We start from the raw sequence: 27,083 nt of genomic DNA on the forward strand, positions 1-27,083 counted from the left end.
TCACTATGTGGTTATGATGTGGCGGTATTATTCAGTAACAGTATGGGGTATTATTAAGTCACTATGTGGTTATGGTGTGGTGGTATCATTCAGTAACAGTATGGGGTATTATTCAGTCACTATGTGGTTATGGTGTGGTGGTATCATTCAGTAACAATATGGGGTATTATTCAGTCACTATGTGGTTATGGTGTGGTGGTGTTATTCAGTAACAGTATGGGGTATTATTCAGTCACTATGTGGTTATGGTGTGGTGGTATTATTCAGTAACAGTATGGGGTATTATTCAGTCACTATGTGGTTATGATGTGGTGGTATTATTCAGTAACAGTATGGAGTATTATTCAGTCACTATGTGGTTATGGTTTGGTGGTATTATTCAGTAACAGTATGGGGTATTATTCAGTCACTATGTGGTTATGATGTGGCGGTATTATTCAGTAACAGTATGGGGTATTATTCAGTCACTATGTGGTTATGATGTGGAGGTATTATTCAGTAACAGTATGGGGGATTATTCAGTCACTATGTGGTTATGGTGTGGAGGTATTTTTCAGTAACAGTATGGGGGATTTTTCAGTCACTATGTGGTTATGGTGTGGAGGTATTAGTTAGTAACAGTATGGGGGTATTATTCGGTCACTATGTGGTTATGGTGTGGTGATATTATTCAGTAACAGTATAGGGGTATTATTCGGTCACTATGTGGTTATGGTGTGGCGGTATTATTCAGTAACAGTATAGGGGTATTATTCAGTCACTATGTGGTTATGGTGTGGTGGTATTATTCAGTAACAGTATGGGGTATTATTCAGTCACTATTTGGTTATGGTGTGGTGGTATTATTCAGTAACAGTATGGGGTATTATTCAGTCACTATGTGGTTATGGTGTGGCATTATTATTCAGTAACAGTATGGGGGTATTATTCAGTCACTACGTGGTTATGGTGTGGAGGTATTATTCAGTAACAGTATGGGGGTATTATTCAGTCACTATGTGGTTATGGTGTGGAGGTATTAGTTAGTAACAGTATGAGGGTATTATTCAGTCACTATGTGGTTATGGTGTGGAGGTATTATTCAGTAACAGTATGGGGTTATTACTCAGTCACTATGTTGTTATAGTGTGGCGGTATTATTCAGTAACAGTATGGGGGTATTATTCAGTCACTATGTGGTTATGGTGTGGCAGTGTGATTCAGTAACAGTATGGGGGTATTATTCAGTCACTATGTGGTTATGGTGTGGCAGTGTGATTCAGTAACAGTATGGGGGTATTATACAGTCACTATGTGGTTATGGTGTGGAGGTATTATTCAGTAACAGTATGGAGGGTATTATTCAGTCACTATGTGGTTATGGTGTGGTGGTATTATTCAGTAACAGTATGGGGGTATTATTCAGTCACTATGTGGTTATGGTGTGGAGGTATTATTCAGTAACAGTATGGGGGATTATTCAGTCACTACGTGGTTATGGTGTGGAGGTATTATTCAGTAACAGTATGGGGTATTATTCAGTCACTATGTGGTTATGGTGTGGCGGTGTTATTCAGTATCAGTATGGGGGTATTATTCAGTCACTATGTGGTTATGGTTTGGTGGTATTATTCAGTAACAGTATGGGGGTATTATTCAGTCACTATGTGGTTATGGTGTGGAGGTATTATTCAGTAACAGTATGGGTGTATTATTCAGTCACTATGTGGCATTGGTGGGAGATATTATTCAGTAACAGTATGGGGTATTATTCAGTCACTATGTGGTTATGGTGTGGTGGTATTATTCAGTAACAGTATGGGGGTATTATTCAGTCACTATGTGGCATTGGTGGGAGATATTATTCAGTAACAGTATGGGGGTATTATTCAGTCACTATGTGGTTATGGTGTGGCGGTATTATTCAGTAACAGTATGGGGGTATTATTCAGTCACTATGTGGTTATGGTGTGGTGGTAGTATTCAGTAACAGTATGGGGGTCTATGGGTGCCTTATTGTGGATCCATACAGCATGTATAGGTAATACAACCGAATGCATGGTCTAAAGCACAGCGGCCCATTACAGCATCGTTCCGACCCAGTTCTGTGCAGGAATGAATGGGGTGATCTTCTGCACGGCTTTGTAATAGGACCGCGACCCTTTGTTCTAGGGATCAAGGGGGCCCAGCAGTCACAGCCGCGCTGATCAGTAAGTTATGGCATCGCATTATTAAGCATGACAAAGAAATCCAGTTCTTACCTCACTGCCTGAAGTGCGCAGACATATCTACTCACAGTATATCTACTCACAGTATATCTACTCACAGTATATCTACTCACAGTATATCTACTCACAGTATATCTACTGACCTGTATGCAATTATGCAATTGTCCATGTGAATACTTCCGGCCTATTAACATGTACGTCACTTGTGTGTTTATATTGTACACCGCCCGCATGTCCTGAACCTGGTTATTGACTCACATGGATGTGCAAATAGTTGTAATACCTGATAACTATATGTATGTAACTCTCCTATATATATATATATATATATATATATATATATACACATACACACACATACACATACACACACATACACCTATACACATACACCTATACACATACACACACATACACTTAAACACATACACACACATACACCTATACACATACACACACATACACACACATACACATATACACATACACACACATACACCTATATACATACACACACATACACCTATACACACATACACCTATACACATACACACACATACACCTATACACATACACACACATACACCTATACACACATACACCTATACACATACACACACATACACCTATACACATACACACACATACACCTATACACACATACACCTATACACATACACACACATACACCTATATACCAAATACATATAAATATTATATATTTACCTGCAGGTACATATATAATAGCGATATTTTATATGTGTTTTAATCCATAATCGCTCTATTTTATATATATATATATATATATATATATACCCGTTTATGTATCTTTATATATTTACACACACGTATTGTGATATTTCGTATGTGTCTCTAACCATGATCACTCAGGATTCTTTCCCCCCGCACCCCTCCCTCTAGCTGCCATTTCCTCGGTGTCTTTACGGCCGCCCGGACTCCGCTCTCTGCCAGAACCGATCGATAAGGGGAAAAAAAAAACAATTATTTTGTAATAATGAAATGTCCTGGGTATTCGGTTGCCGTGACAACAGCACTCTCTACCTCTCTCGCTCCGTCAGTCAGCCAGTGACAACGCTGGCTGGGTTGACCCCTGACCTCCCTCAGCCAGAAGTACCCCCGCACACTAGGGGGGGAGGAAGGCTAGCAAATGCCACAGACCTACATGCACAATATCTTCTTAAAGGGGCTATACTCTCCCTTAACCCCGTTGCTTCTAGAAAATGCTCCGCAGTTCAGCATTTCGAAAGACCATATGGATAAAATCAAGTTAACAATTGCTGCCGGTGCCCAGATTGTAAGCGCCGTGGTCAGCTATGAAATATGGCGCGTTTAACCCTTTCTTATTCAGCACAGGAAAGGGGTTAATTGCCAGGGGGGTCTTTAGCGACAGCGAAAGACAGGGACGCAGCAAATTAACAGGACAAAAGGGGTTCATCAAAGTAAACGGGCGAAATTGCAAGGAGACTGCTGTTGTCCCTGCACGACCAGCGCTATATTGTGAATTTCATTTTCACATTTTACGAGGTGACATTACGGGGCTCCTATCATAACCTCAACCCATAGATCAGAAAAAGGGAACAGGAAAAGGGTGGCGGCAGAAACGGTGGAATAAAGAAAATCCCATAGTTATCCCTAAAAAGTCACCAGCGTCAAGTGCAACCGTGATTGGACCATATAATGTATACCAGCCTCATGATGAGCGGGCACAAGCGCTGCCATCCGGTCCACGAGCTGAGATGATCCTTATACGTGACCAATAATCAGCGCTCATAATGATAATTGCCCGGGACGGATGTGACCAGGGATGTCAGATCGATTGTCCTTGATCATGTGGGCATTCAGATTTCAATAGGTTAATAGATGGCCACATTGTTACATATAGACGGAAGGGACAAGCGTCACCTTGGGGTCACCGGAAGTCATGTACGAAACATTATAAGCAAGAAACGGATGCAATATATCATAACAATATTAGAACAAAAATTTGAATCCAAAAAGTAACATTCTATGATTAGGCCTTGTTCACACAGTGCAGAGTTGATGCAGATTTTGCATGCATTTTTTAAGCCAAAAACAGGAACGGAACCTAAACAGAAGAAATATTTAAAGGAAAACCCCAACGTGTCTCCTCTCCTGGATCCAATTCTGGTACAAAAAACAAAAAAAATTTGCAAAATCTGTATCAAATCTGCACAGTGTGAACAAAGTCTTAGGGTGGTTTCACATGACCACAATATTGCTGTAATATAACACCTGAATCCCCCCACTCCCTAATCGGTTCTTCCAAACCAAGCTCAGATTACCATAGGGTTTCTGTGGTGATCAAGGTTTGGTCCTTTACCGCGGGGGGGTCCTGGTCTTGCAGCTGTATAGTGGATTCCCCGGACTTAGGGGAATGCATTGCAAAGGGTGGAATCCATGACATTTCCACACGAGAATGGGCGCGCTGCCAATTTGAAACCCCTTCCACATGTATTGTATTATAAAATACCACGGATTTGCGGTGCAGAATCCGCACTGCAATTCCACAGCAATTCCGCCATGTCTGAACACGGCCTTAAAAAGAGCGTCATGAATGTTAACTTCAACTACTAATTCAGTCTGGATGATTGTGACTGTAGTTTCCGCTCCAGGTCCCAGAGCTGATATCCAGGTAAAGTAACTGAAATGGCTGATAACAGGGTACAATAACAAGCATTTGACTGCACGGCAGATGAAAATGTCAAATAGCTGTTGGAAAGCTATTTCCCCTAACTCCTTTATAATCGGATTGGCTGAGCATGCATCTTTACTACATAGGGAGACGGGGATAAGTGGCTGCCAGACACCTCTGGCACCGCTTATCAGATATGGTAAAATTCAACATCGGGGCATCGGATATGCCAACAATTATCTAATGCATGGTAATTTTTAGGATCCAGAGATTAATTTTACAGATTGGTGCCAGAGTCCATATGTTGATGTGATGTCTGGGTTACTGACAGATTTGGTTTCCTGGACTATTATATATAGTCTCAATGCCATTAGGGCTGGGTAAAGCCTTCCATAGATCCAATCGATATATATTTTTGTTCCATCAAACAGATATATTGGAGATTAAAGGAGACGACGATGGTAAGGGCTGTATGCCGCGTATCCATGGCATCCTATGATAACAATGTCAGCTCCTGTGGCCACACTTCTAACACAAGGACATCTAGTATGTATCTGTTGTCATCACGTCATCCCCAAGGTCACATCTGATTGCAAGGTCGACTCTTGAACCTTCAGTCCACCGTCTCCTCTCGCTTCACAATAATCGCACTATGGTGGAGTTATTCCGTTTTGTTGAAGATGGGGAAAATTGTGGCCATTCTATCACATTAAAGGTCCCCCATAATAGTGTCCCTTTAAATGATCATAGTGATCTATAGGTCAGATGGTGACCCAATGATTATGACCATTTACACATAGTAATTATGGCTACTATCGATCATTTGGGTTGATTCATTGCAATAATCCATACATGTAAACTGGGCCTAAGGGTCTTATGTGGCACAAAATCTGCCATTGTTGCAGGTTGTCCCAGATGCAACCATTGGATGAAGATGTGTCCCCTATCTGGCAGCCTTCATCATGTACGTGGCAAGGGCGGAGGTGATTGTGGGGTAGTAATAAGACAATTGCAACATAGGTGACATTCCTCTGACGGTATCAGCTATATGTATACGCTTCACACCCTATACATATACATTCAGGAATATAGGGGCATGCAAAAAAAATGAACATTAAAAAAAAAATATATATATATATTGTGTAGTGGATTCTAAATAAATATAAAGGTATTCCTCTCATCATCATGTTCCTAGTTATCATTTATAGGGTTAATCTGCAGATGTCACATGCTGGTAGACCTGACATGGCTCAGTTTTTGCCCATTAGCATCTCTCAGCTGGGACTAGTAATGGTCAGTAGCTCTGCAATGCTGCCATCTGCTGTAACAATGTGGTAGTGCAGAGTTTGCCACTTAGAAATTTCCAAATTGTTATAGGTAATGTCACAATGTAGTCTTACTTGGGTGGTGACAATGTCAAATACTTTGCATTGCAAAAATGTAGGCACGCTGAGAATGAACATGTCTAAAGACTTAAAGGTACTTATTTTGTAGGTCACTTCTGGTATAAGAGACTCCTAGTTTGCAACTCTGGACTCAATGATTTGTTTGGTTTTGACCAGCGTACATCTATCTGGACATAGTTTATTTGCAATCATTGCCTGATAAAGCATCTGGTCTTTGGTGGTCGGAGGTACACTTTACAGCTGGTCAGTTGTATAGTCAGTATTTGGTACCCGATGGTCAGTGGTACAGTCAGTATTTGGTACCCGATGGTCAGTGGTATAGTCAGTATTTGGTACCCGATGGTCAGTGGTATAGTCAGTATTTGGTATCCGATGGTCAGTGGTATAGTCAGTATTTGGTGCCCAATGGTCAGTGGTAGTCAGTATTTGGTATCCGATGGTCAGTGGTATAGTCAGTATTTGGTACCCGATGGTCAGTGGTATAGTCAGTATTTGGTATCCGATGGTCAGTGGTATCGTCAGTATTTGGTACCCGATGGTTAGTGGTATAGTCAGTATTTGGTACCCGATGGTCAGTGGTATAGTCAGTATTTGGTACCAGATTGTCAGTAGTATAGTCAGTATTTGGTACCCGATGGTCAGTGGTATATTCAATATTTGGTGCCCGATGGTCAGTGGTATAGTCAGTATTTGGTACCCGATGGTCAGTGGTATAGTCAGTATTTGGTATCCGATGGTCAGTGGTATAGTCAGTATTTGGTGCCCGATGGTCAGTGGTAGTCAGTATTTGGTATCCGATGGTCAGTGGTATCGTCAGTATTTGGTACCCGATGGTTAGTGGTATAGTCAGTATTTGGTACCCGATGGTCAGTGGTCAGTGGTAGTCAGTTTTTGGTGCCCTTTGGTCAGTGGTATAGTCAATATTTGGTACCCGATGGTCAGTGGTATAGTCAGTATTTGGTACCAGATGGTCAGTGGTATAGTCAGTATTTGGTACGAGATGGTCAGTAGTATAGTCAGTATTTGGTACCCGATGGTCAGTGGTATAGTCAGTATTTGGTACCCGATCGTCAGTGGTATAGTCAGTATTTGGTACGAGATGGTCAGTAGTATAGTCAGTATTTGGTACCAGATGGTCAGTGGTATAGTCAGTATTTGGTACGAGATGGTCAGTAGTATAGTCAGTATTTGGTACCTGATGGTCAGTGGTATAGTCAGTATTTGGTACCCGATCGTCAGTGGTATAGTCAGTATTTGGTACGAGATGGTCAGTAGTATAGTCAGTATTTGGTACCAGATTGTCAGTAGTATAGCCAGTATTTGGTACGAGATGGTCAGTAGTATAGTCAGTATTTGGTAACCGATGGTCAGTGGTACAGTCAGTATTTGGTACCCGATGTTTAGTGGTATAGTCAGTATTTGGTACCCGATGGTCAGTGGTATAGTCAGTATTTGGTACCCGATGGTCAGTGGTACAGTCAGTATTTGGTACCCAATGGTCAGTGGTATAGTCAGTATTTGGTACCCGATGGTCAGTGGTATAGTCAGTATTTGGTACCAGATGGTCAGTAGTATAGTCAGTATTTGGTACCCGATGGTCAGTGGTATAGTCAGTATTTGGTACCCGATGGTCAGTGGTACAGTCAGTATTTGGTACCCGATGGTCAGTGGTATAGTCAATATTTGGTACCAAATGGTCAGTAGTATAGTCAGTATTAGGTACCCGATGGTCAGTGGTATAGTCAGTATTTGGTACCCGATGGTCAGTGGTATAGTCAATATTTGGTACAAAATGGTCAGTAGTATAGTCAGTATTTAGTACCAGATGGTCAGTAGTATAGTCAGTATTTGGTACCAGATTGTCAGTAGTATAGTCAGTATTTGGTACCCGATGGTCAGTGGTATAGTCAGTATTTGGTACCCGATGGTCAGTGGTATAGTCAGTATTTGGTACCCAATGGTCAGTGGTACAGTCAGTATTTGGTACCCGATGGTCAGTGGTATAGTCAGTATTTGGTATCCGATGGTCAGTGGTATAGTCAGTATTTGGTACCCGATGGTCAGTGGTGTTGTCAGTATTTGGTACCCGATGGTCAGTGGTATAGTCAATATTTGGTACCAAATGGTCAGTAGTATAGTCAGTATTTGGTACCCGATGGTCAGTGGTATATTCAGTATTTGGTACCTGATGGTCAGTGGTATAGTCAGTATTTGGTACCCGATGGTCAGTGGTATAGTCAGTATTTGGTACCCGATGGTCAGTGGTATAGTCAGTATTTGGTTCCCGATGGTCTGTGGTATAGTCAGTATTTGGTACCCGATGGTCAGTGGTAGTCAGTTTTTGGTGCCCTTTAGTCAGTGGTATAGTCAATATTTGGTACCCGATCGTCAGTGGTATAGTCCGTATTTGGTACCCGATGGTCAGTGGTAGCGTCAGTATTTCGTACCAGATGGTCAGTAGTATAGTCAGTATTTGGTACCCGATGGTCAGTGGTATAGTCAGTATTTGGTACCAGATTGTCAGTAGTATAGTCAGTATTTGGTACCAGATGGTCAGTAGTATAGTCAGTATTTAGTACCAGATGGTCAGTAGTATAGTCAGTATTTGGTACCCGATGGTTAGTGGTATAGTCAGTATTTGGTACCCGATGGTCAGTGGTATAGTCAGTATTTGGTACCCGATGGTCAGTAGTATAGTCAGTATTTGGTACCAGATGGTCAGTAGTATAGTCAGTATTTAGTACCAGATGGTCAGTAGTATAGTCAGTATTTGGTACCAGATTGTCAGTAGTATAGTCAGTATTTGGTACCCGATGGTCAGTGGTATAGTCAGTATTTGGTACCCGATGGTCAGTGGTATAGTCAGTATTTGGTACCCGATGGTCAGTGTTATAGTCAGTATTGGGTACCCGATGGTCAGTAGTATAGTCAGTATTTGGTACCCGATGGTCAGTAGTATAGTCAGTATTTGGTACCCAATGGTCAGTGGTATAGTCAATATTTGGTACCCGATGGTCAGTGGTATAGTCAGTATTTGGTACCCGATGGTCAGTGGTATAGTCAGTATTTGGTACCCGATGGTCAGTGGTATAGTCAGTATTTGGTACCCGATGGTCAGTGGTATAGTCAGTATTTGGTACCCGATGGTCAGTGGTATAGTCAGTATTTGGTACCCGATGGTCAGTGGTACAGTCAGTATTTGGTACCCGATGGTCAGTGGTACAGTCAGTATTTGGTACCCGATGGTCAGTGGTATAGTCAGTATTTGGTACCCGATGGTCAGTGGTACAGTCAGTATTTGGTACCCGATGGTCAGTGGTATAGTCAGTATTTGGTACCCGATGGTCAGTGGTATAGTCAGTATTTGGTACCCGATGGTCAGTGGTATAGTCAGTATTTGGTACCCGATGGTCAGTGGTACAGTCAGTATTTGGTACCCGATGGTCAGTGGTACAGTCAGTATTTGGTACCCGATGGTCAGTGGTATAGTCAGTATTTGGTACCCGATGGTCAGTGGTACAGTCAGTATTTGGTACCCGATGGTCAGTGGTATAGTCAGTATTTGGTACCCGATGGTCAGTGGTATAGTCAGTATTGGGTACCCGATGGTCAGTAGTATAGTTAGTATTTGGTACCCGATGGTCAGTGGTACAGTCAGTATTTGGTACCCGATGGTCAGTGGTACAGCAGTATTTGGTACCCGATGGTCAGTGGTACAGTCAGTATTTGGTACCCGATGGTCAGTGGTATAGTCAGTATTTGGTACCCGATGGTCAGTGGTATAGTCAGTATTTGGTACCCGATTGTCAGTGGTATAGTCAGTATTTGGTACCAGATGGTCAGTGGTACAGTCAGTATTTGGTACCCGATGGTCAGTGGTATAGTCAGTATTTGGTACCCGATGGTTCGTGGTATAGTCAGTATTTGGTACCCGATAGTCAGTGGTATAGTCAGTATTTGGTACCCGATGGTCAGTGGTATAGTCAGTATTTGGTACCCGATGGTCAGTGGTACAGTCAGTATTTGGTACCCGATGGTCAGTGGTATAGTCAGTATTTGGTACCCGATGGTCAGTGGTATAGTCAGTATTTGGTACCCGATGGTCAGTGGTACAGTCAGTATTTGGTACCCGATGGTCAGTGGTATAGTCAGTATTTGGTACCCGATGGTCAGTGGTATAGTCAGTATTTGGTACCCGATGGTCAGTGGTACAGTCAGTATTTGGTACCCGATGGTCAGTGGTATAGTCAGTATTTGGTACCCGATGGTCAGTAGTATAGTCAGTATTTAGTACCAGATGGTCAGTAGTATAGCCAGTATTTGGTACCAGATTGTCAGTAGTATAGTCAGTATTTGGTACCAGATGGTCAGTAGTATAGTCAGTATTTAGTACCAGATGGTCAGTAGTATAGTCAGTATTTGGTACCCGATGGTCAGTGGTATAGTCAGTATTTGGTACCCGATGGTCAGTGGTATAGTCAGTATTTGGTACCCGATGGTCAGTGGTATAGTCAATATTTGGTACAAAATGGTCAGTAGTATAGTCAGTATTTAGTACCAGATGGTCAGTAGTATAGTCAGTATTTGGTACCAGATTGTCAGTAGTATAGTCAGTATTTGGTACCCGATGGTCAGTGGTATAGCCAGTATTTGGTACCCGATGGTCAGTGGTATAGTCAGTATTGGGTACCCGATGGTCAGTAGTATAGTCAGTATTTGGTACCCGATGGTCAGTGATAGTCAGTATTTGGTACCCAATGGTCAGTGGTATAGTCAATATTTGGTACCCGATGGTCAGTGGTATAGTCAGTATTTGGTACCCGATGGTCAGTGGTATAGTCAGTATTTGGTACCCGATGGTCAGTGGTACAGTCAGTATTTGATACCCGATGGTCAGTGGTATAGTCAGTATTTGGTACCCGATGGTCAGTGGTATAGTCAGTATTTGGTACCCGATGGTCAGTGGTATAGTCAGTATTTGGTACCCGATGGTCAGTGGTACAGTCAGTATTTGGTACCCGATGGTCAGTGGTATAGTCAGTATTTGGTACCCGATGGTCAGTGGTATAGTCAGTATTTGGTACCCGATGGTCAGTGGTACAGTCAGTATTTGGTACCCGATGGTTAGTGGTATAGTCAGTATTTGGTACCCGATGGTCAGTGGTACAGTCAGTATTTGGTACCCGATGGTCAGTGGTACAGTCAGTATTTGGTACCCGATGGTCAGTGGTACAGTCAGTATTTGGTACCCGATGGTCAGTGGTACAGTCAGTATTTGGTACCCGATGGTCAGTTGTATAGTCAGTATTTGGTACCCGATGGTCAGTGGTATAGTCAGTATTTGGTACCTGATGGTCAGTGGTATAGCCAGTATTTGGTACCCGATGGTCAGTGGTATAGTCAGTATTGGGTACCCGATGGTCAGTAGTATAGTCAGTATTTGGTACCCGATGGTCAGTGATAGTCAGTATTTGGTACCCAATGGTCAGTGGTATAGTCAATATTTGGTACCCGATGGTCAGTGGTATAGTCAGTATTTGGTACCCGATGGTCAGTGGTATAGTCAGTATTTGGTACCCGATGGTCAGTGGTACAGTCAGTATTTGATACCCGATGGTCAGTGGTATAGTCAGTATTTGGTACCCGATGGTCAGTGGTATAGTCAGTATTTGGTACCCGATGGTCAGTGGTATAGTCAGTATTTGGTACCCGATGGTCAGTGGTACAGTCAGTATTTGGTACCCGATGGTCAGTGGTATAGTCAGTATTTGGTACCCGATGGTCAGTGGTATAGTCAGTATTTGGTACCCGATGGTCAGTGGTACAGTCAGTATTTGGTACCCGATGGTTAGTGGTATAGTCAGTATTTGGTACCCGATGGTCAGTGGTACAGTCAGTATTTGGTACCCGATGGTCAGTGGTACAGTCAGTATTTGGTACCCGATGGTCAGTGGTACAGTCAGTATTTGGTACCCGATGGTCAGTGGTACAGTCAGTATTTGGTACCCGATGGTCAGTTGTATAGTCAGTATTTGGTACCCGATGGTCAGTGGTATAGTCAGTATTTGGTACCCGATGGTCAGTGGTATAGTCAGTATTTGGTACCCGATGGTCAGTGGTACAGTCAGTATTTGGTACCCGATGGTCAGTGGTACAGTCAGTATTTGGTACCCGATGGTCAGTGGTATAGTCAGTATTTGGTACCCGATGGTCAGTGGTACAGTCAGTATTTGGTACCCGATGGTCAGTGGTATAGTCAGTATTTGGTACCCGATGGTCAGTGGTATAGTCAGTATTGGGTACCCGATGGTCAGTAGTATAGTCAGTATTTGGTACCCGATGGTCAGTGATAGTCAGTATTTGGTACCCAATGGTCAGTGGTATAGTCAGTATTTGGTACCCGATGGTCAGTGGTACAGTCAGTATTTGATACCCGATGGTCAGTGGTATAGTCAGTATTTGGTACCCGATGGTCAGTGGTATAGTCAGTATTTGGTACCCGATGGTCAGTGGTATAGTCAGTATTTGGTACCCGATGGTCAGTGGTACAGTCAGTATTTGGTACCCGATGGTCAGTGGTATAGTCAGTATTTGGTACCCGATGGTCAGTGGTATAGTCAGTATTTGGTACCCGATGGTCAGTGGTATAGTCAGTATTTGGTACCCGATGGTCAGTGGTACAGTCAGTATTTGGTACCCGATGGTTAGTGGTATAGTCAGTATTTGGTACCCGATGGTCAGTGGTGCAGTCAGTATTTGGTACCCGATGGTCAGTGGTACAGTCAGTATTTGGTACCCGATGGTCAGTGGTACAGTCAGTATTTGGTACCCGATGGTCAGTGGTACAGTCAGTATTTGGTACCCGATGGTCAGTTGTATAGTCAGTATTTGGTACCCGATGGTCAGTGGTATAGTCAGTATTTGGTACCCGATGGTCAGTGGTATAGTGAGTATTTGGTACCCGATGATCAGTGGTACAGTCAGTATTTGGTACCCGATGGTCAGTGGTACAGTCAGTATTTGGTACCCGATGGTCAGTGGTATAGTCAGTATTTGGTACCCGATGGTCAGTGGTACAGTCAGTATTTGGTACCCGATGGTCAGTGGTATAGTCAGTATTTGGTACCCGATGGTCAGTGGTATAGTCAGTATTGGGTACCCGATGGTCAGTAGTATAGTCAGTATTTGGTACCCGATAGTCAGTGATAGTCAGTATTTGGTACCCAATGGTCAGTGGTATAGTCAATATTTGGTACCCGATGGTCAGTTGTATAGTCAGTATTTGGTACCCGATGGTCAGTGGTATAGTCAGTATTTGGTACCCGATGGTCAGTGGTACAGTCAGTATTTGGTACCCGATTGTCAGTGGTATAGTCAGTATTTGGTACCCGATGGTCAGTGGTATAGTCAGTATTTGGTACCCGATTGTCAGTGGTATAGTCAGTATTTGGTACCAGATGGTCAGTGGTACAGTCAGTATTTGGTACCCGATGGTCAGTGGTATAGTCTGTATTTGGTACCCGATGGTTCGTGGTATAGTCAGTATTTGGTACCCGATAGTCAGTGGTATAGTCAGTATTTGGTACCCGATGGTCAGTGGTATGGTCAGTATTGGGTACCCGATGGTCAGTGGTACAGTCAGTATTTGGTACCCGATGGTCAGTGGTATAGTCAGTATTTGGTACCCGATGGTCAGTGGTATAGTCAGTATTTGGTACCCGATGGTCAGTGGTATAGTCAGTATTTGGTACCCGATGGTCAGTGGTATAGTCAGTATTTGGTACCCGACGGTCAGTGGTACAGTCAGTATTTGGTACCCGATGGTCAGTGGTACAGTCAGTATTTGGTACCCGATGGTCAGTGGTATAGTCAGTATTTGGTACCCGATGGTCAGTGGTACAGTCAGTATTTGGTACCCGATGGTCAGTGGTACAGTCAGTATTTGGTACCCGATGGTCAGTGGTATAGTCAGTATTTGGTACCCGATGGTCAGTGGTATAGTCAGTATTTGGTACCCGATGGTCAGTGGTATAGTCAGTATTTGGTACCCGATGGTCAGTGGTATAGTCAGTTGTATGTCTTTGGTGGTCACCATAGTCTAAACAAGAGTTAATTTTTAATCCTAGACAACTATTTTAGACTAGTGCTCCATAGTCAGAGTAAAATTGCGACCTCACTGGGTAGAAAAAAAATCTGATCATGGCGCCGTAGAGCCAGTGGACTTGCAACAAAGAGTAAAGCTACAGAACACACTCCCATCATCCTCCTTCCCCCAGGAGTTTTTGTTTTTAACCCCAGAGTCCGTCAGGATCCAAAGGAGCTGACAGCAACAAGAAACAAGTATTTTTAATAAATTTATTTACAATATTACATAATAGTTGCCAAAAAAAATGCTGAAAATTCTTAAATGAAAAACTTTTATATCTCGCCATAGAATATTCTCATGATAAATTTGGCGCGCCTTTAGACGTTTCCGTCAAACATTACACCACCTCTTAGTTAGTTCATTTTTTTGCGTCACAATTTGGGTGCAATTTGCTACATCTTAAGCCACACCCCCTTTCAGCTAAGCCACACCCATTGTCAGGGTGTCACAAACAATTGTTCTTTTTGTCGCATTTCATTGATAAATGAATCTTAAAATGATTTGCACCCAAACAAAAGTGCAATTTAGGCCAGAATTCTAGCGCAACACAAATCGTAAATCTGCCGCTATATACAATATACAACTATAGGGAGAAGAAGGAGCGGCTGCTTATGTTTACATCTTATCGGTAAATAATCTATTATGTAATATGCACTTAGTTCTACAATAGACATCTGCCCTTTCTACAATTCCAAAGATACATTTCTGAGGTCAGTACCAAGCAAATTATTAATTCATATTGACAGCAGGATCGCAGAAAATTCCCTACAGGTGGTGGAACATTCACTCCAGTCTTGGCGAACAAATTGATTGAATACAATGCAGAGGTCAGTGACAAAATGATATTCTTTTTTTCCGGTTAAAATACGACTTTCCGATTTCTGATTGTTGTGAATTTAAACAAGAGTAAAAATATAGAATAATAATAATAGTAATAACATAGTATATAAAACGTACATACATTGTGATTGTGAGTGATTATGCCTTGATGGGGAGCGGTCAGCAGGTCCTACACTCTATTTGCCTTATCAAAAGATAAGGGGCACCTGCAGACCCCCATTCTCCCACTATAGAGATGGTAAATATTTATTGAGCCTATAGATGTCTTCCAGGCAGACAGCAACTATCACTACAAAGGCTTATAGAGCAATCGCAACGCAGAAAAAATAAAATCCTACTAACCCAGAACGCCCTCCTTCTTCCTCCAGTCCGGTCACCTGGGTTGATGTTTCATCCCATGTGACCGCTGCAGCCAATCACAGGCTGCAGCGGTCACATGGGCTGTAGCGTCATGCTGGGAGGCCGGACCGTACGCCAAAGGAGGGACGCGTTATCATGACAACGGCCTAGGTAAGTATGGACTTTTTTAAATTTCTACGCTGCTTACTGCAGCGGAAGTTCCGGGCCAATAAAACGCATCACAATATGGTGCGGTTTTTCAGACGACAGAATGTGCTGCTGGTTCCAGGTCGGATACGCTGTGTGTTTTTTACGCAGCCTATCCGACCTGTGGGATCCTGGCCTATGGGTATGTTCAGACATGATGGAATTGTTACAAAATTTAGGTGTGGATTCCGCACCGAAAATCCGCAACACAGTACAGTCCGATGCTAATGAATGTGGTCTTATAAAAGCCCATTCACACATGGCAGAAACAATGTGCACTATATACAATGGCGGATTAAGTAGACCATAGGCCCTGGGCTGTTCCACAAACTTGGGCCCCCCTGCTCCACTGCCGCTCTGCTGTGTCTATGGTGAACACCACTTTCTGTGTGAGCATTGACAAATGATCGTTATGATTCCCCTTGTCAAAGGGCTGTGTCCCTACATACTGACAGTCTCCAACCATAGCTGACTGTATCACACTGTGTACGGACACATCCTCCTGACAATGGGAATGGTAACACGCATTTGTCTATTAGTCCTGGGTACACAAAGATATGAAGAATACAGGGATTTCCTACAACAGACATGTCAGGAAAGGGGACAGATCCCCTATAGATCCAGTGACTCACAAGTGACGTCTTCTCTGATGGGAATCATTTTCTTTTCTTCTCCATCTGACGCAGACCGTTATGGCGACTTCTCCTAATGAGACATCTTTTGCCCATCACTTCTGCAGCCATTTCCAGCCTCTATTGAAACACACAAATTTAGACACCAAGGCCCAGGGCCACACATTAAAGTGGTTGTCCGGGCACAGACCGTTTTTTTGACTGATGACCTATCGATGTGCCCGGACAACCCCTTTTACTCAGACTAATAAATTTGGACACCAGACTAGATCATAGAATACATACAGACCCCAGACATTCTAAACTATTGCAGTCCCCAGACCAGACCCCCCTAAACAAATACAGACCCCAGAATAAGCACCCTGAATAAATACAGACCTCAGACCGGACCCCTAAATACAGACCCGACCCTCTACTAATAATGACCCCAGTCCTGACTCCCTTAATACAGACCCCAGACCTGACTCCCTTAATACAGACCCCGTACCAGACCCCCTAAACTAATACAGACCCCTAAACTAATAAAGACCCCTAAATACAGACCCCATAAACTAATACAGACCCCAGACCACACTCCTAAATACAGACCCCAGACCTCAAACTAATACAGACCCCAGACCTCAAACTAATACAGACCCCCTAAATACAGACCCCAGACCTGATCCCTACACTAATAATAACCAAAAGACCTGACTCCCTTAAGTAATACAGACCCCAGACCAGACCCCCTAATCTAATAAAGACTCCAGACCAGACCCCCTATTCTAATACAGACCCAGACCAGACCCCTAAATACAGACCCCTAAATAAAGACCCCTAAACTAATACAGACCCTAGAACAGGCCCCCTAAATACAGACCCCTAAATAAAGACCCCTAAACTAATACAGACCCTAGAACAGGCCCCCTAAATAGACCCTATAAACGAATACAGACCCCAGACCAGACCCCCTAAATACAGACCCCAGACCTCAAACTAATACAGACCCCCTAAATACTGACCCCAGACCCCTTAAACTAACACAGACCCCTAAATATACAGACCCTAAACCCCTTAAGCTGATACAGTCCCCAAACCAGGCCCACTAAATACAGTCCCCCTAAATACGGACCCCTTAAGCAAATCCATCCCCTTATACTTACATAGCAGCTCGCCTCAGTCTTCTCTGTGGAATTTTGCTGCTGCTCATGGAGCTGCGGTCATGTGACCTTATGTCTAAAGGTCCTTTTGCAGGACATACACAATGCAGTTTAGTCACAGTTTTTGTCGCAATTCGTGGCAAAATCGCGGCAAAAACGCAACAAAACTACAACGTACTTTGGGCGGCATTGGCCCCCCCGGGAGCCTCGGGCCCCGGGCGGCCGCCCAAAACGCCCTATGATAATCCGCCATTGACTATATACCGTGTGTTGTGACATCTTTCTATCATAGACAGCAGTAACATTTTCAGCAGTTTGTTCTGCAGTAGATCTTCTGTTGGATCGGACCAGACGGACTAGACTTCACTCCCCACACACATCAATGAACATTGGGCGCCCATGACCCTATCGCCGGTTTACCGGTTGTCCTTTCTTGGACCACTTTTGGTAGGTACTAACCACTACATACCGGGAACACCCCACATGACTGGCCGTTTTGGGGATTCTCTAACCCCGTCATATAGTCACATCACAATTTGGCCCTTGTCGCTCAGATCCTTAGGCTATGTTCACACGTAAACGCAAAATACGTCTGAAATTACGGAGCTGTTTTCAGGCGAAAACAGCTCCTGAATTTCAGACGTTTTTGCATGTACTCACGTTTTTCGCGGCGTCTTTTACGGACGTAATTGGAGCTGTTCTTCATTGGAGTCAATGAAAAACGGCTCCAAAAACGTCCCAAGAAGTGTCCTGCGCTTCTTTGACGCGGACGTAATTTTACGCGCCGTCTTTTGACAGTGACGCGTAAAATTACACCTCGTCTGAACAGAACATCGTAAGAGACATTGCAAGCAATGGGCAGATGTTTGCAGACGTATTGGTGCCGTCTTTTCAGGCGTAATTCGAGGCGTAAAACGCCTAAATTACGTCTGAAAATAGGTTGTGTGCACATACCCTCACACTGTCCATTTTTCCACATGAACTTCAAGAACTGACGGGTCACTTGCTGCCTAATATATCCCCCCCCCCCCCCTCCTTGTCAGACGCCATTGTAACCAGATCATCAATGTTACTCACTTCACCTGTCAGTGGTTGTAATGTTATGGCTGATCGATGTACTATAATAATAGGTTAATTTTCTCACAGCTGAGAATATAACTGAACTTACTTGCGACTTCTGGTAAGGAAGGAGATACATGAATACCCACAGGTTATATTCACACTTGAACAAGTAACGCTGATCTGCTGACTTTTGCCCTGGAAACAGCTATGACCCAGCGGGTGCCGAGTTCTGCATCCACCAACTTTACAATGCAAGACCTCCTGCGGTAGACAGGTAAGGCAGAGGCAGCAGGAAATCTATCGGCTTTAATGAGGAATTCTTCCCGAACTCTCACTTCAGTCACCACAATGGCTCTGCTACATTTACACGTCTGCCCCAGGATTTAAACCCCCCCCCCCACCACCACCACCACCACGGATCCTCATTCATTCACCGCTCATCACCTTGCAGTTGTACGGATAGATTAGATTAAATTAATATAACTTACTTATTTAAAGGGATTGTCCAGGCACGGAAAACTGATGATCTATCCACGGTTATAGGTCATCAGTATATGATCGGTGGGGGTCCGACACCCGGACACCACACCGAGCAGCTGCCCCGACTGCCTCCGGGCGCCGGATGTTATGAAGTATATGCAGTATTCGGAGCCGGAAGCAGTTTCTCCGTACACTGTATAGCGGCCGTGCTGCAGAACTGCAACTCTGCTCCTATTCACTTGAATACAGTACTGTACCTCTGCCAATAACCGGAGCCATCTGCTTCCGGCATGGACATCTGGTGCCCAGAGGCAGTCGGTGCTGGGTCCGGGTGTCGGACCCGCACCGATCATATACTGATGACCTATCCTGTGGAATGGTCATCAGTTGTTCGTGGCTGGACAACGTACCTATTATCAAAAATACAGATAATTACATTACCAATTCTTCTGGACATTGCTCTATTCATTCCCCTTATGTTATTCCTTCTTCATTGGTATGTTTTTGGATTGTACCACCACAGACATTAATGTGATATTGATAGGAGTGCTAGTGGGGCATAACCATCAGGGGTCACACGGATGACCATAGTTGGGGTTGAGGTTTAGGGGCAGACATGGCCACAGCTACATTGGTAGTTTATTGTGTCATACAGGCAAATGGGCCCATCTTCTTCCACACCCTTGGAGGCCGCCCAACTATGCCAAGCACAGGCTAAACCTGTCCCTTTCTTCTACTGGCCGTATCCCCTTGTGGGACCTGCAGTCAAGCAGTAACTTCTGTGACAGACAGTTTTCCTAGAAACCCGCCTGAAAATGGGAGACCGGCATGTTAATGAAAGGAGCGGGTAGTCCCTGCAGCACCAAAGAGAAACCGGAGGAAGAACCAGGTAAATGACAACGGGGTCCGTCTGTGTCTGGGGTCTGCCATCAGAAGTTTCTGGGCCCTATACAGTGGAAGTGTCAGGCCCCCCCCCCCTTATTACCGGAGGGTGGCAACGGAAAATGGCGGGAGGGGGACTGGGGTGAGAGGCAAATTAGCAGTGGCTCTGTGGAGGGGCAGGGCGGAGGTAGTACATGGGCAGGGTCTCTATCAGGGGTCAAGGGGAAGAGACTAGGTGGTAGGGAGGGCTAAGAGAGCAGAAAGTGACAGGCTTGGGAGTGGGGCCACTGGGGATGCGCACCCTGACAGGGGCTATGTGGAGATCAAGGGTACACAAGTGGGCAGGGGCTCTATGGGAACCCAAGCGGGAGACTGTAGTTGTGCAGGGTGCAATATAAAAAAAATCAGTGCACTGAAGCTGGTAAAAGTCACTCATGAAGATGCAGTTCTGGCCGCTGCTTTTAGGACCTAAGATTTTGCATCGTCACGGTACGCTTGGACGAAGCCTCCACCTTCTCCTTACACATTGCACCCATGTCACCTGCGTAGACACAGACACAAAATTAATTCATACCCATGACCAGTGCCTAAAATTAACTCCGACTCCCAGCCAAATTCTAAACTATTCCAGAACCCTAAATGAATTTACACCGCCAATCAGACCCCCATATTAATTCAGTCCTTCGACCAGATTCCTAAAATAAATTCACCCCTCGACCAGATCTCTAAATTAATTCAGGCTCCCAACCTGCAATATAATGGGACCCACGGTGGAAAGTGGCAGCATTCTGGCGACTGGGCCCTTTTTTTTTTGTCCTCGCCCCTGACGAGAGTACCAGGGGTAGTCATACCTCCCAACTTTCAAGTATCACAAAAAGGGACAAATGTGGTGCACGTAGCTGCAAATTGTTTTCTTTTAAGCCACGCCTCTAATCTCACTTAATCCCCGCCCATACACACCCGGTTCAGCCCACACAGTATCATGTGTCTCCCATAGTGTCTCCCACACAATATAATGACAAATAGCTGCCATCATACAGTATAATACACCCATAGATGCCCCCATACAGTATAAAGCCAACATAGATGCCCCCATTTAGTATAATGTTCACACAGATTCTCCCATGCAGTATAATGCCCACACAGATGCCCCCATAGAGTATAATCCCCACACAGATGCCCCCATGCAGTATAATGACTAAAAACATTCCCCTATAGAGCATAATGCTCCATAGCTGCCCGATACAGCTTAATGCCCCCATACAGCATAATGCCCCCATAGTGCATAATGCCCCTCTAGCTGTCCTTATACAGTATAATGCCTCCAAAGCTGCCCCTAGTGCCAGTGCCCACATATTAAGTGCCAGTGCCCTTGTAGATAGTGCCACAGTGCCCATGTAGATAGTGCCCATGTAGATAGTGCCCCTATATAGTGCCACAGTGTCCATGTTGATAGTGCCATACCCCTCTTGAAGAAAACGCCATCCCACTATAGATAGCACCATTGGGACAGGATCCCCAGCCAGTGCATAGACCGGGGATTCCGCTCCTAGAGGGAGCCCTGATGTCACTGTCCATATATGGAATTAAAGGTTAAAGGAAAAAGGGGACCAAAACTGGCGCTGCTAAACATAAACTTATTCTAAATTGCGATGATGTATAAAATTATGACATTTTATTACAAGGCTACGCGTTTCGACGTTGGACTAACATCTTCATCATGCCAAAAAAGTGACAGTGAACAGAGCACCTTAAATACAATGTGTTGATAGGAACAATAATTGTAAATTACAAAAAAAAACGCCAAAACACACAGGTCCGAGAGCAGCTGTGATGTCATGTGGGTCATGATGAAATCAGATAGTAAACAAGTGCAGAGGTTACAAAAAAATATATATACATATAAAAAGAGGTACATGATACATAATCAGAGAGATATCTAGGATAAAAAATATATAAATACCAACATGGGACGTTCTTGGCATTCCTAAAACGGGACGTTTGTACAATTTATGTATCTAATAAATATGTAGCGGTTACCTGCTTCGTAATATGTTTAAATGTTTCTGCTCAGCTCCTAGAGACTGAGTCCCCGGGAGGTTATATACCGGCGCCAGTGGATAATGGAAACCCTGCAGCCGGCTACACAAATACACAGGCAATGCTGACACCAGGGTTGTGCCTGAAGTAGTACAACTCCTATAGGTGAGCATATTACTTATCTCAACTTTTGACATCCCTCCCTGGGTTACCTGCACTATGTGGCAACTTGCATGTCTACTTTTTCTCTCTTAGATTTCAGCTGTCCATATATGGACAGTGACGTCAGTGGCTACTCCTTGAGCGGAATCCCTGTTGCCGAATATGGCCGGGGATTCTGCTCCAGGAGGTACCCCTGACGTCAATGTCCATATATGGACAGTGACCTCATGGGTTTCCTCTAGGAGCGGAATCCCTGGCCAGATCATCGGCAACGGGGATTCCACTCAAGGAGTAGACAAGCAATGGACAGAGGCAGCACTTCCAAAAAGTATCAGCAATTTATTCACCCGTGCGATGTATCAGTCCAACAGGTCCTTTCTCAAGCATGCTTGCTGATACTTTTTGGAAGTGCTGCCTCTGTCCATTTCTTGTCTGCCTGATATTTAAGACCGTGGACAGGTCCAATTGAGGCGTGCACCCAGCTGCGGTCCAGTGCTGTGGAATCTCTTTGTTTTCCACTCAAGGAGTAGCCACTGACTTCACTGTCCATATATGAACAGTGACATCAAGGGCTTCCCCAAGCACAGTGCTTAAAGTAGCGCTGTGCCCGGGGAGTCCTCAGCGAGCGGAGGAGCTCCCTCTGCTCCACCGCTCTGAACTAATTCTGAAGCAGGGAGCTGATGGTTTCTTGCTTCAGCATTGGGTTCAACCTTATCTGCGTCCTGAGAATCCGGGACGATTGGGAGGTATGGCAGTAGTGCTTTGATGGTGGCCGTTTCTGAACTTCTATTATATCTTGCACTCCTATGCACTACAGCTTCCAAAATGGTAAAGGCTATGGACACCTTTGGGGGCATTTTTTTTTTTTTTTAATAAATAGATTAATCAGTGTGATTAGTGTAACTTTGTAAACAGTTTTTATTAAAAATTCCTTTTACTTTTGGAGATAGAGATGTTCTATATTCGCTATACAGAGCAGCTGTATCGTTCGCTTTACACTGAATCCGTCAGGTTCAGTGTCGGAGGGTCCTGGGTGTCTGTGTCACGCAGGATTCACCTGTAATCTATCACATCTAAACTTTGTCTGTGACACGCAGGACACGCCAAAACTAAACCCGTCAGGTCCGCGGAACTGACGGATTCGGTTTAAAGGGGTTTTCCAATACTTTTTTTTATTTCTTAAATCAATGCAATGTTCCTCTATTAAGATATTAGTGCACTCTGTCTAGCTTTTTCTTGATAATAAATGGTTTTAGTAACATTACTCCCTATTGTTTACCTGGAGAGGTTTGTTTTGCTCAGTAAGTTCATTCCTCTTCTCTTCCTGTGTTTCTCCTCCCTGCATGCACTGCTCTAGTCCCAGCATGCAATGTGCATGCAGCAGTGCACTTGCTCCGCCTACTACACCCAGCTCTACTAACTTCTGCAATCCCAGTCTTCATTTTGGTGCTCTCATTCTATTACTGCTAGCACAAGCTGAAATCACTGGATATCTGCGTTTTTAAACAACACTGACCCTATATGATGATACGTAAAGTTTGGTCTTTATAATTATAAGTTTTCTAAATGTATATTAACTGTTTATACAGTCTTAGTTTTAAATACTGTATTTTATATATATATATAAAATAAAAAAAATTGAATTCTAACATGTGAATTGGGATAAAAGGAGCAATACCTGTGGATCGCCGCTGCATCCTGTGTCGGAGATTCACAGTGAGCAAGAAAAAACTAAAGGGAAGCAGCGCTCCTAACTAGCCATCGATGAAAAATAATTCCCCTTCATGTAACTCTGCTACCTGTCAATTGAAAAGTCATCCACCACAGGGAAAAATGTTAGTCCATCATGTCTGATTCCCAGGTGTTTCTTTGCGGTACTCCTCTGTGTGGAAACATTTTTCACTCTGGCAGCTGATTTTTCCATTGACAGGTAGCAGAGTTACACAACAGGAAAACAAATTCCCCATCATGTAACTCTGCTACCTGTGAACTGAAAAGTCATCGGCTGTTTGAAGGGGGTGCACCGCTCGTATAAGCGCTGCTTCCCCTTACTTCATCACACTGTGAATCGCTAACTAGTTCGTATAGAAGCGAAGTATTGCCTAATTATTTTTTTTGGGCTTCCAGTTCAGTTCTGAAGTGGCTTTGAGGGGCCTATATATTAGACACCCCTATGAAACACGACATTTTAGAAACTAGACCCCTCAAAGTATTCACAACAGCATTTAGAAAGTTTATGCACAAAATGTTTTACCAGAGAAACGCAACTCAATACTTATTGTCCAGATTCTGCAGTAGAAATATCCCACATGTGGCCCTCGGGCGGTAATGGACTGAAGCACCGGCCTCCGAAGCAAAGGAGCACCCAGAGGATTTTGAGGCCGCCTTTTTATTAGGCACCATGTCCGGTTTGAATAGGTCTTGTGGTACCAAAATAGTGGAAACCCCCAAAAGGTGATCCCATTTTGGAAACTAGACCACTTGAGGAATACATTGTAGTTTTCTTGGGGTGCATGCAGCTTTTTGATCAGTTTTTATTCTATTTTTAAGTGGCGCGGTGACTAATAAACAGCAATTCTATTGTTTTTTAATTCTATTTTTGTTACAGCGTTCACCGTGCGCTATAAATGACATATTCACTTTATTCTATGGGGCGATACGATTAGGGCTCATTTACACGAGCGTATTATACGTTTTTGCAACGCGCGTCGCAGGGACCTATGTTACTCTATGGGGCCGTGCAGACAGGTACGTGATTTTCACGCAGCGTATGTCCGCTGCGTGAAACGCACGACGTCCTATATTTGTGCGCTGTTCGCGCATCACGCACCCATTGAAGTCAATGGGTGTGTGAAAACCACGCATGTCGCACGGAAGCAATTCCGTGGGACGCGCGTGATTCACGCAACAGCACTGTAAAGGATGAATGAAAACAGAAAAGCACCACGTTCTTTTCTGTTTACAAACATCCAAACGGAGTGTCATAATGATGGCGGCTGCGCGAAAAGCACGCAGCCGCGCATCATAAAGGGCTGACACACGGAGCTGTTAAGTGCTTTTTGCGCACGCAAAACGCCGCGCTTTTTGCTTGCACAAAACGCACACGCTCGTGTAAACTCGGCCTTACGGTGACACCAGATGTTTATAGTTTTTTTATGTCTTATGGCGTTTGCACAATAAAATACGTTTTGTAAAAAATCATTCACTTTTTGTTGCCTTATTCTAAGAGCCAGAACTTTATAATTTTTCCATCAATAAAGCCGTGCGAGGACTTATTTTTTGCGTAACGAACTGTAGTTTCCATCAGTACCATTTTTCGGTAAATGCAACTTTTTGATCTATTTTTAATACATTTTTTGGGAGGTGAAGTGACCAAACAATTGTGATTGTGGTACGGTTTATTATTATTTTCTTTTACGGCGTTCACCGCGCGGGATAAATAACGAAATAATTTTGTAGTTCAGGCCGTTACGGACGCGGCGATACCAATTATGTATCGTTTATTTATATATTTTTATTAATAAAAAAGGACTGATAAGGGAAAAAAAGGGGGATTTTTTTAACTTTTAATTTCTTATTTTTACACATCTTTTTTAACTTTTTTTTTTACTTTATTACTTTGTCCCACTAGGGGACTTGAGGGCAGGAGGCCCTGATCGCTATTCTAATACACTGCACTACATCCGTAGTGCAGTGTATTAGAACTGTCAGCTATTCACTGACAGCAAGCATAGTGGGTCCTGACTTTGTCAGGACCCACTAGGCTTCCGTCGATGGCATAGCCGGACGCCTTTGTTTGGTGTCCGGTTGCCATAGTAACCATCGCCGGCCGCTATCGTGTAGCAGGCCGGCGATGGTAACTTAACCCCTAAAAACCCGCGATCTCTATAGAACGCGGCTTTTAAGGGGTTAGACAGCGGGGACACAGCGATCGGTCCCCGCTGTAGGAGCTGCGGCAGCTGCTGTACGAGACAGCAGCTGTCACAGCTCCTGCACCTGTCGGGAAGACGGCCGAAACGGCCGTTATTCCTGCAACTTCGTATACACACCGCTACACACCTTCAACCTTGCGCATGCGCAGTGTAATATACACGGCCGCTGAAGACGCAGCCACATAATTTCACAGAGCATGCGCGGTGGAGTGTGTTCACCACGCATGCTCTAATTCAATAAAGAAGCACGTGGTACGGTTACGTCATTTTTGACGTAACCGTACAGTGTGTAAGCCGGAAACCGGAAGCAAGGCAGAAGACCAAATGGACGGGTCTGCACAGGAAGTGCAGATTTTGCATTGCTAAGGGGACGGCGACGGAGGAGGATATACGACGCTACAGCCATCTGATGAAACGTAAGTACATTGGAAAGTTATATCTTTTTCATTGTTTTATTTAAATAAATGTAATTTTTTAGTTCCGGAATACCCCTTTAAGCTATTTTTTTTAAAAGGGGAGGGGGAGAAGCAGCAGAAAACATATGGATGGAACACATAGAGTAGCCTTTTAACCTTATTAGATTGCAATATAGAAAGAAGATTAAAGAACAGGATGTCCTCATCATGGGGTTTTTTAAACCTAGGAATGACTGCTTAAAGTAGTCAGAAGAAAAACGTGGCCAGTGTTTGTCAGTCTGCAGGATTTAACGCATGGTCCGGATATAAACAGTCTTTTAGAAATCTCGCAGAGTACAATAGGCGTTAGTTTCCTCCTGATCCCTTCCATTTTTCAGTGACAGACAGCTAAGGGGTGGGGCTTCATCAGGGGGCGGGGTTATTGTCCCTGGTCTCTTTGCAGACAGAGCAGTGGGGGAGGGCTTCTTCTGCAGCCAGTTGCCTTACAGCTAAAGACAAGTTTGTGAAAAGAAATGGCG

General features: G+C 43.9%; 1 protein-coding gene across 1 annotated transcript in view; it reads right to left on the reverse strand.

The window, feature by feature from the left end:
• DEDD2 (death effector domain containing 2) overlaps positions 1-23,516 on the reverse strand; it is a 69,180-nt gene extending 45,664 nt beyond the window's left edge. Inside the window, exon 1 of the mRNA XM_075840302.1 lies at positions 23,497-23,516. The gene's annotated coding sequence lies outside the window, so the exon portion shown is untranslated. The remainder of the gene's footprint in view (positions 1-23,496) is intronic.
• Positions 23,517-27,083: the final 3,567 nt, after the last annotated feature.

Source organism: Rhinoderma darwinii, chromosome 10, assembly GCF_050947455.1.
Source record: "Rhinoderma darwinii isolate aRhiDar2 chromosome 10, aRhiDar2.hap1, whole genome shotgun sequence".
Classification (NCBI taxonomy): Eukaryota; Metazoa; Chordata; class Amphibia; order Anura; family Rhinodermatidae; genus Rhinoderma; species Rhinoderma darwinii.